Raw genomic sequence first — 10436 nt, 5'->3', positions numbered from 1 at the left:
TGACAGGTCATGTTGCAGCAACTACCAATCAGATCACTGCTTTCATTTCTAATGCCTACAGAAGAGAAATGTCTGCTAGAATGTGATTGGCTCGTGCAAAATGAGTACGGCTTCATTGATGCAAATTATCTAAATTAAACACCAATCAAATCATTGATTACATTTCTAATATGATGTAGATAAATGCATGCTTAGATGTGATTGGCCAGTACAAAATCGTTAATACAAAATGAAGACCAATCAAACTGCTGCTTTCATTTCTATAAAGGCTGTATAGTAAAGGGAGCTTGTATGTGATTGGCTGTTGCTACATTAATGAAATCTGCCAACCAATCAGGCAACTGCTTTTACTTTCTAAGCTTTATTGACCCAAAGATATGTACAATGTGATTGGTTGCTATTAGCAACCCCTTTTTAGACCATTATTTTATTCTTGTTTATTAATAAATACTTTTCCATATATAATCAATAGCTTACATGTTTATTACCACCACCCGCAATGGTCTGTGTACGAGCAGGTTCTTACCCTCTAAATGTACTGATTTGGGGGGTAAGTTCAAACTGCATCTCCATATGTGTTGAGAATGTATCATGTCAATTAAATACGCCCATAGACTTCTAATACACTAACAAAGGCCAGAAGAGCGTCTGTGTGGCCTGTATTTGCCAGTATGGTACTATTCCGTTATCGGGCCAGCAGCAGCGCAGTTCAGCAGCAGCTTTCGGGACAGCAGTTCAGCAGCGGGAATTACAATGACATCCGAGGACTGCTGGCCCGATGCTTGTGCCCAGTAACCAGTACATCGATGACCCCCCTCCCCCATCCTTCTCCTCCTGCCAGTGCTGCCCCCCAGCTCTCCTTACATCTTCCCCGTACCCTCTCCCCGCCACACGACTAGGCCTCACCTCAGCGCTAGTACCGAGACCGAAAGGAAAGACACCGGGGCTCAATCCAGGCCCTGACAAGAAACACGCCGACTATAGGAACGGTGAGCTACAGCGAGCCGGAGGGACAAACTTTCTGCAGCGTCCGGCGGCTATCTAGTAGCATTCATTGCTCAAGATTTACGGTGAGGCCTATTACAGGGAGAGGGTACGGGGCAGATGTAAGAAGAGCTGGGGGGCAGCACTGGAAGGAAGAGGAGGATGAGGGCATCGATCGATGTACTGCCTACTACACACAAGCACGGCCTCTATCATCGGGCCAGCATCGGCTTAGTCATGTGGCGGGGAGAGGGTACGGGGTAGATGTAAGGAGAGCTGGGGGGCAGCACTGGAAGGAGGAGGAGATGGAGGGGGGGTCATTGATGTACTGGCTACTGGGCACAAGCATCGGGCCAGCAGTCCTCGGATGTCATTGTAATTCCCGCTGCTGAACTGAACTGCTGTCCCGAAAGCTGGTGCTGAAATGCGCTGCTGCTGGCCCGATAACGGAATAGTACCGCCAGTATTTGCCAGGGTCTCTGGTTTTTGTCTTCCTTTACTGGAAGGAATAGCGCAGCAGACTGTGTTATTTTATACAGAGACATCCAATGAAACATATACTAACATGGCCTAGAAGCCTTGGATGCACATAGTGTGAAAGACCTTGACATTGGCTGGTTTGGTGACATCACAGATGACGATGATGTCACCTTGTCAACTGATTAATAAGTCTTCTGTGTTCTCCAACTTTGAGATGGTTGATGCAATAACGGCTGAATCAAAATATATGGAATCCAATAAATCCATTCACAACCGCACCTCCCTACATTTCCCCCCTCATCTCTGTCTACCGCCCAACCCGTGCTCTCCGTTCACTCAATGACCTAACACTTACATCCTCTATTATCAGAACCTCCCACGCTCGTATACAAGACTTCTCCCGAGCTGCACCACTTCTCTGGAATGCTCTACCCCGGACAATCAGATTAACTCCCAATTTCTACAGCTTCAAACGCAAACTAAAGACGCATCTTATCAGACAGGCCAATCACAATTTCTAATGTAAACCCTTCCTTACTATAATTAGAATCCCCCAAATTTAACCCTTCTCTGTCCCCGCTCCCACATTACCCCACATGATATGATGTCATCTCATGCTAACTTTATAGGTCCAAGCTCCATCCACATGTTACAGGACACGACTGGTGACGGCTCATAGAGTTTTATATTTATGTAATGACAGTCACCTCTATTACAAAAGTGTCTGACCTCTGTATAAGTAATACCACCCCTCCTACCTCTTGTGTCACCCCCTCTACCTCATAGATTGTAAGCTCTTGTGAGCAGGGCCCTCAGTCCCATTGTGTGAAATGACTTTCTTTGTAATGTATCTTTCTGTCTGTATTTGAACCCTACAAATTGTACAGCGCTGCGGAATATGTTGGCGCTATATAAATAAAATTTATTATCATTATTATTACATGACCGTTTCTTTAATGGTCCGTTTTAACCTGTTCTATTTTTACCCGTTTTCACAGATCCCTCAATCGACTCAATTATATGAGAGAACCATGAAAACAGGCGACCTTCAGATGCAAATGAGTGCGAAAAATGTCCATTTTTCATGGCTGTTTTATCCATTGGTCATGTAAAATGTAGGCTAAGCCTCCACATATCATAGAGGAAAACCATGCAGCTACTATGGGACCCACTGGGGTAAAGGTACCCGGCCATGATTGATCCATTATATTTTGCTATTAGGTGGGAGAACATGTGCAGACCTCCCCTATCCACTGTATGGTTGGTGCTTGGTGGTGACATTTTTCACCATAATGGGGGTCCAATTATAATTGTTCTCTTCTATGTAATCTCCATTGTGGATTATACTGAGCGCTTATAGGGCTAAATAATGATAATAATTATATTCCTCTTTCCTTGCTTCTTCCTCTTGGCTCCCGACTCCAGAGCAGACTCACTAGACTTCTGCATAAAGAAATCTGCTTAGTCAAATATATGGATGAGGGTGTGAATTTCACTTACACAGTCCAGTCACATTAATGGGACCACCTGACAAAATCTAGAATAACCACCTTGGCAGAGCGGACCGCTGCGAGACGTGCAGGAAGAGAGGGGATGTTGTAATGATGCCACTGGGATGTTGAGCCATGCCAACTCCAGTGCCGTAGCCAGCTGCACTAGGTTACGCGGTTGAGCATCCATGGCGCGAACAACCCGTTCGAGGTGGTCCCACAGATTCTAGATTGGTTTCAAGTCCGGGGAATTTTCTGGCCAAGGGAGTACAGTAAATTCATCCTGGTGCTCCTCGAACCACGCACGTCCACTACGAGCTTTATGGCACGTCGCATTGTCCTGCTGGTAGATGCCATCATCCTGAGGAAAAACATTTCGCATATAGGGGTGAACATGGTCCGCAAGGATAGATGCATACTTGTGTTGTTCCATCGTGCCTTCCACCATGATGAGAGCACCCAGATGGCTGATGACACGTGCCTTCTGTGATTGGTTATTTAACATTGACATCAAAAGTAGGTGGTGGTCACATTAATAGGACTGGACTGTGTATTACACAATCTTTTTAAGGACCTTGTCCTTACGAGTATTTAGATTCGTTCACTGTGACAACTTTTCAAGAGGATGACTGACAAGTACAATATAGATGAGTATCACAAACTGGGAGAGGGAAAAAGGAGGGATTATACTCAGCTCTCCTGCAGAAATCTCCAAGTGTTTGTCATCCGATTGAAATACGTATCCTTGGACTTGCCCGGATGCCTGTCTCCTTTGGCTGAGAGTAAAATCCAGAAATAATACGAAAATCATCCAGCAACGAAACGAAAGTTCCTCCAATAAAAAACTTTTCTTTATTTCATGTCCACAGGATAAAATATAAACACGCAGTCACAGGAAAAGACAAAAAGGCTAACGTCAGACGACGCGTTTCGGATCTTATGTCCTTCTTCAAGGTCTGATCAGACCTTGAAGAAGGACATAAGATCCGAAACGCGTCATCTGACGTTAGCCTTTTTGTCTTTTCCTGTGACTGCGTGTTTATATTTTATCCTGTGGACATGAAATAAAGAAAAGTTTTTTATTGGAGGAACTTTCGTTTCGTTGCTGGATGATTTTCGTATTATTTCTCAATATAGATGAGGTCCATATATTAAAATGAAAGGAGGCCTAACAGGAGAATCTCAAATAAACCACTTACGCTAGGTTCACTCCTGCATCGGGGTGTCCACTGGAGAACCAGAATACCAGACTGCTAAAATAGAGGGCACATATGGTGCCTGACAGTCCCCATTGACTATAATGGGCTCTGCCATTTGCAGGACTATTTTGTTCGGCAATTTTAGGCGCATGTGAAGGTAGCCTTAGTGTGTGATGTGGTTTATTCATTATATCACAGTTGGGTTAGAGTACCCTACAACAAATCCCCACGGGATCAGGAAGGGTGCAGCACCTCTTATTTCTGTTTGGGCTAAGTTCACATTGGCGCTAGAATTTCTGTAGGAGACATCATCATAAAAACCGCCAAAAATTAGTGGAGAGAAAAGTCCTGCACTGAGGACTTTTCTCTCTGTTGCCTTTTGATTGAAAACGGCGGACACTTGAAAGACCCCATTATACTCAATAGGGTCTGCTGGTGTCTGTGTGTGACTGCTGATTTAGTGGTCCAGCTCTTCATTGTTCAGGTCCCTAAACTAGTGTGATCCAAGCGTAACAGGATAAATTCCACACATGGGTTTACTTTCAGCTTAGGATACGCAAGAAGTAAAGGCGCTTCAAATACATTGTTGCTTCCTCCATCAGTAATGTGTTCATTGTTTGTTCTGACAGCAAAAAGCATCTGCTGCCAGTAGGGCAGTCTATCAGTGATATGGACATGGTGGTGATATTTACCCTGTATCACACAGCACTTCAGAGAAACTTATCATATTCCCCAGTAACACTATCAACTAGTCCAGCGGTAACTGCACTGTCTGCGCTTATCACCATCATTTCCCTGACCTTACACTTCCTCCAGTAACATCTGCTCCTGATGGCTCCTCATTTATCTGGTCCTTCAGAAACAAAAACTGACTCTGGGATTGCAGATCTGTTCTCCGGAATGTAGCACTTTGCAGGGCTGGGATGATATATTGGGTTCTGGTGACACTAACCTATCTATCTGCAGGGCTGGGGTGATATGCTGGTTCTGGTGACAGTAACCTATCTATCTGCAGGGCTGGGGTGATATGCTGGGTCTCATGACAGTAACCTATCTATCTGCAGGACTGGGGTGATATACTGGTTCTGGTGACAGTAACCTATCTGCAGGGCTGGGGCGATATGCTGGTTCTGGTGACAGTAACCTATCTATCTGCAGGACTGGGGTGATATGCTGGGTCTGGTGACAATAACCTATCTATCTGCAGGGCTTGGGTGATATGCTGGTTCTGGTGTCACTAACCTATCTATCTGCAGGGCTTGGGTGATATGCTGGTTCTGGTGACAGTAACCTATGTATCTGCAGGGCTGGGGTGATATGCTGGTTCTGGTGACACTAACCTATCTATCTGCAGGGCTGGGGTGATATGCTGGGTCTGGTGACACTAACCTATCTATCTGCAGGGCTGGGGTGATATGCTGGTTCTGGTAACACTAACCTATCTATCTGCAGGGCTTGGGTGATATGCTGGTTCTGGTGACAGTAACCTATCTATCTGCAGGACTGGGGTGATATGCTGGGTCTCGTGACAGTAACCTATCTATCTGCAGGGCTGGGGCGATATGCTGGTTCTGGTGACAGTAACCTATCTATCTGCAGGGCTGGGGTGATATGCTGGGTCTCGTGACAGTAACCTATCTATCTGCAGGGCTGGGTGATATACTGGTTCTGGTGACAGTAACCTATCTGCAGGGCTGGGGTGATATGCTGGTTCTGGTGACACTAACCTATCTATCTGCAGGGCTGGGGTGATATGCTGGGGTCTGGTGACACTAACCTATCTATCTGCAGGGTTGGGGTGATATGCTGGGTCTGGTGACAGTAACCTATCTATCTGCAGGGCTGGGGTGATATGCTGGGTCTGGTGACAGTAACCTATCTATCTGCAGGACTGGGGTGATATGCTGGGTCTGGTGACAATAACCTATCTATCTGCAGGGCTTGGGTGATATGCTGGTTCTGGTGTCACTAACCTATCTATCTGCAGGGCTTGGGTGATATGCTGGGTCTGGTGACAGTAACCTATCTATCTGCAGGGCTGGGGTGATATGCTGGTTCTGGTGACACTAACCTATCTATCTGCAGGGCTGGGGTGATATGCTGGGTCTGGTGACACTAACCTATCTATCTGCAGGGCTGGGGTGATATGCTGGTTCTGGTAACACTAACCTATCTATCTGCAGGGCTTGGGCGATATGCTGGTTCTGGTGACAGTAACCTATCTATCTGCAGGGCTGGGGTGATATGCTGGGTCTCGTGACAGTAACCTATCTATCTGCAGGGTTGGGTGATATACTGGTTCTGGTGACAGTAACCTATCTATCTGCAGGGCTGGGGTGATATGCTGGTTCTGGTGACACTAACCTATCTATCTGCAGGGCTGGGGTGATATGCTGGTTCTGGTGACACTAACCTATCTATCTGCAGGGCTGGGGTGATATGCTGGGTCTGGTGACACTAACCTATCTATCTGCAGGGCTGGGGTGATATGCTGGGGTCTGGTGACAGTAACCTATCTATCTGCAGGGCTGGGGTGATATGCTGGTTCTGGTGACACTAACCTATCTATCTGCAGGGCTGGGGTGATATACTGGACACAGGCTATTGTGGTTTGAGACTATATAGACTTGTGTTTTATTTTGCTATACATTTTATCTGAAAGGTGGGAATCATTGTCTTCCCGTTGCATCTACAACTTTTAGCGCTCTGTTATTATTTTTTGCTGTTTTCATTGTATCTTTTATAACCCATTTTTGGTTTTTCTAATAAATAAAAATTGTAATTTTTTTTTTTCAAGCCAAGTTGTCCAAATGACATCTCAGAGCTGCGTATATAAGAAAAGAAGGAAATTTATATGAAAGAAATTAAATTATTAAAAAATAAATCTATAAATAAAAGATTTTTATCCAAAAAGTTATCCGTGACTTATTTGATCATTGACATATCTGCCCCCTGACAAGGTCTGGACATCCCAAAAAATGAAAAAGAATCCGGTTCTGGGTTTCCATGAAGAGGCTTATGTTTCACGATCATGGTAACAAGAGCCATTGTCCAGTGCGCTGGGTAACAGGAGACGGAGTCGCTACAGATCATCTCGGTGACAAGCACCAGACCAAATGTCTGACCAAGAAGAAGCATTGCAGGAGATCTATGAGAAAAGAGAGAGCTGGTGTATGGTCGAGAGACTCCCTACCCAGTACTGGTGCAGACGGGAGAGGAGACATTCCCCTCAACACCTGCAAAGTGTCCTCAATGAGTTGCCACCACCATTCATGGAGTCTAGAAGCACATGGACCACTATAACACCAAGGCATAGAGAGAAAAGACACTTCTCCAATGCAGGTAATTTGGGTCTACAGATGTAGCTTGTGTTGACTTCATGGACCATAGACCTGGGCAGGGATGAGGGGTAGGCATCAGGGGTGTAACTTGAGGGGTTTAAGTCACACTGTGACCCAGGAGCCTTTGGGGGCCCATAATCACTGGCATCAGTATTGATATTGCAACTTCCATCTGGCCCATAAACCAAGGAGATTCATAATTACCCTTAACCACACTAAGGTGGATTAAACTCCTTAGCACCCATAGCCATCACCATCAAGAATTTGCTGTATGATGAGGAAGGGGGCCCCGGACAAAAGATTGCCCCAGAGCCCACAAGACTTTAGTTACGCCACTGGTAGGCATAGTAGGTGTCTGCCAAGGGCACAACTGGGGAAATCTATGGTGCACTGGAGGAATGATTGTCCATCTGACATCCATCCTGCTAAATATCAGAGACCAAGGGTGGTGGAAAATAATCCAAAAGCTCCTGTCTTGGGTATCAAAGAGCATGTCCCACCCCCACTCCCTGCAATGCCGGATAGCCAGTCTGCAGCACATATAGACCACAGTATATATCCCATTCTAGAGAGAAATAAGGCCTCATGCACACCACTGAGAGTGAAGACCATGGGGCAGGAGCAATTTTATAGTGGATGACATCTGAGTGTCATCCAAGTGCCTTCTGTACCCCATTGCAATGGTGGGTTCCATGAGGAATGCAATAGAGCATCGAAACGTGGTGACGTGCATGGAGCCTGATTGTCCTATCACACGCACCACCTCAATCCCTACTTTAGGTAATGGCCACTAAGTGTCTCCTGCCAGGCCCTCTAAGGATCACCTCTATTTTCTGCGCCACCATGGACCCCGTCCCCTGTAGTCCTTGACACACCTCCCTTTTGGGAAATTGGTGAGGACGGCAGAGAAATTAAACAGTCACAATGGTTTGTGGGGAAAAAAAGCTCAATTTGTGCAAACAATTGCAACTTTTAATGCCTTGTATGTCAGAAAACTAGTGTAGAAAGCTTAGTAAATCCATGCCAACGTCTTCTAAGATTGCTGCCCAACGTCACCCCTTTAGCAGTGGCCTCTACCTTTGTCACAGCTGTCTGTGTCCCCCGGTGCACTTGCAGGTTGATTTGCTGACCTGACACACTATTACATCAGTGAAGGTCTGATACCTGGTACCCTCACTCATCATTGAATCGGCAACGGTGCTTGGGTGTACTGCTTACGCTTCACAGGCAAGTGATGTCATGTTTTTCGGCCATATGGCATGTTTGCAGCACAGTCTTATTTGAGTTAATGGTGCTGACTTGCAATACCAATTACAGCCACTATACAATGTATGGCGCTGTACTTGGTAAATAGTAAAAGAGGCCGTGCACCTGTCTGAACACTGCAGCTTCTTCAAAGAGATGGTCAATTCTGATTCGGGATTTGAGATCCCCACCAAACCTGGGACACTGGGGACAAGGTATTGCGCTACTATTGGTGTGGGTGCACAATAGCATTATTTAACATCCGTTGGTCTCATCCATCACAGGATAAGAGCAATGAACATGGAATGGAAGTTGCAGATGGAACTTCCTCGGTTGCAGAACTTTTTCTTCTCTTAGAAAAGTAAAGTATATGTTGTGTTTTTTACATTATAGTCAATGGGAACAGGTGCAGATGGCGGAGGTTTTGTCTGTGTCTATTACCGTATCATTAATGTCCATTGCTCTTATCCTATGACAGATGATAGAAATCGACTGTAATAACAGTAGAGTGAACATAGCCTTATGGCACAAGGTATGGCAGTATGTGACACTAAAGGAGGCAGTGCGTGGCAAGTCAGGCAAGTATATGGCACTTTTATAGACTCTCTTGTGCGATTGTCGAGCACTCCCAAGTAATATACGTATAATACAGAAGAATATCTATCATGTGTTACCTGTGTTCATAGGCTGGGTGTGTTATATTGCGGCACAATACTTACCTTTATACAGTATTATATAAATATATTATGTAGTATTATATTATACAGTAGTATTAATGCACGCGGACTGATATATATGTATTTTTCAGGTGCTGGACATTTGGTGTAAGAAGCTTTTTAATGGGAAACCTAGGAAACGTCCACTGCCACCATCTATGTGTATAGACATCGCTACGTGAACTTCTACCTACTGTACCCCAGAAATGCACAAAATAAATACCATCTGATAACTGCAATGCATCTCTTCATTTCTGCTGGTGGCGGTATGTGTAGATATGTGATTGTACATTAGCATTATTAACACACTAGCATTACCCGCGACTTCGTCCGCACCGCCCTCACTCCTTACACCAATCACCTCTTACACGGGCCCACACTCCTCTGCGCACCCATCCGCCTTCCCCGCGCATGCGTGGCATCACCGAACCAGTTTCCTCACCGTGCCGCACCCAAGTCCGCCACTCCCGTCCACGCACAGCATCCGGTACCCGGCTGCGGCACGCAATAACGTCCCCCGCCAGTGCTACATATACCAACTCCACCGGGTGGCCTCACTACCTAGTCCCTCCCACCACCCCCATCCCCTCTAAAGCCCCCTCTCAAAGCACCCCCCCTCCCCCCAAACCATAGTCCTATACAGATGAAGGGTTTGTCTCTCTATGGAGCTTTGCAGCCGATTCTTTAAAGCATCAGTAAGAATTATGGAGGACTTCCCCTTTAAAGAGTCCATCAGCAGGAAGGCATGGAAAATTTGCAAGTTGTACTCCTTGGACAAAAATAGCATTTCCGTAAAATTAAAAAAAAAAGCGTATCATTTAGCTCGCTACAAATCAATTTCCAAGTGTTTGGCTTGGTAAGAATTCAGGCCGTCCGTTCTCAGTATTTATCCCGCTCCTGCTGTTAATGGCGCGCTCAGAGAAAACTTTAATAGTCATGTCAAGAATGAAACGCTGCAAATATTTTCTCCAGGTGAAGGTT

Source organism: Leptodactylus fuscus, chromosome 3, assembly GCF_031893055.1.
Source record: "Leptodactylus fuscus isolate aLepFus1 chromosome 3, aLepFus1.hap2, whole genome shotgun sequence".
NCBI lineage: Eukaryota > Metazoa > Chordata > Amphibia > Anura > Leptodactylidae > Leptodactylus > Leptodactylus fuscus.
Note: the sequence above shows the minus strand (reverse complement) of the source record.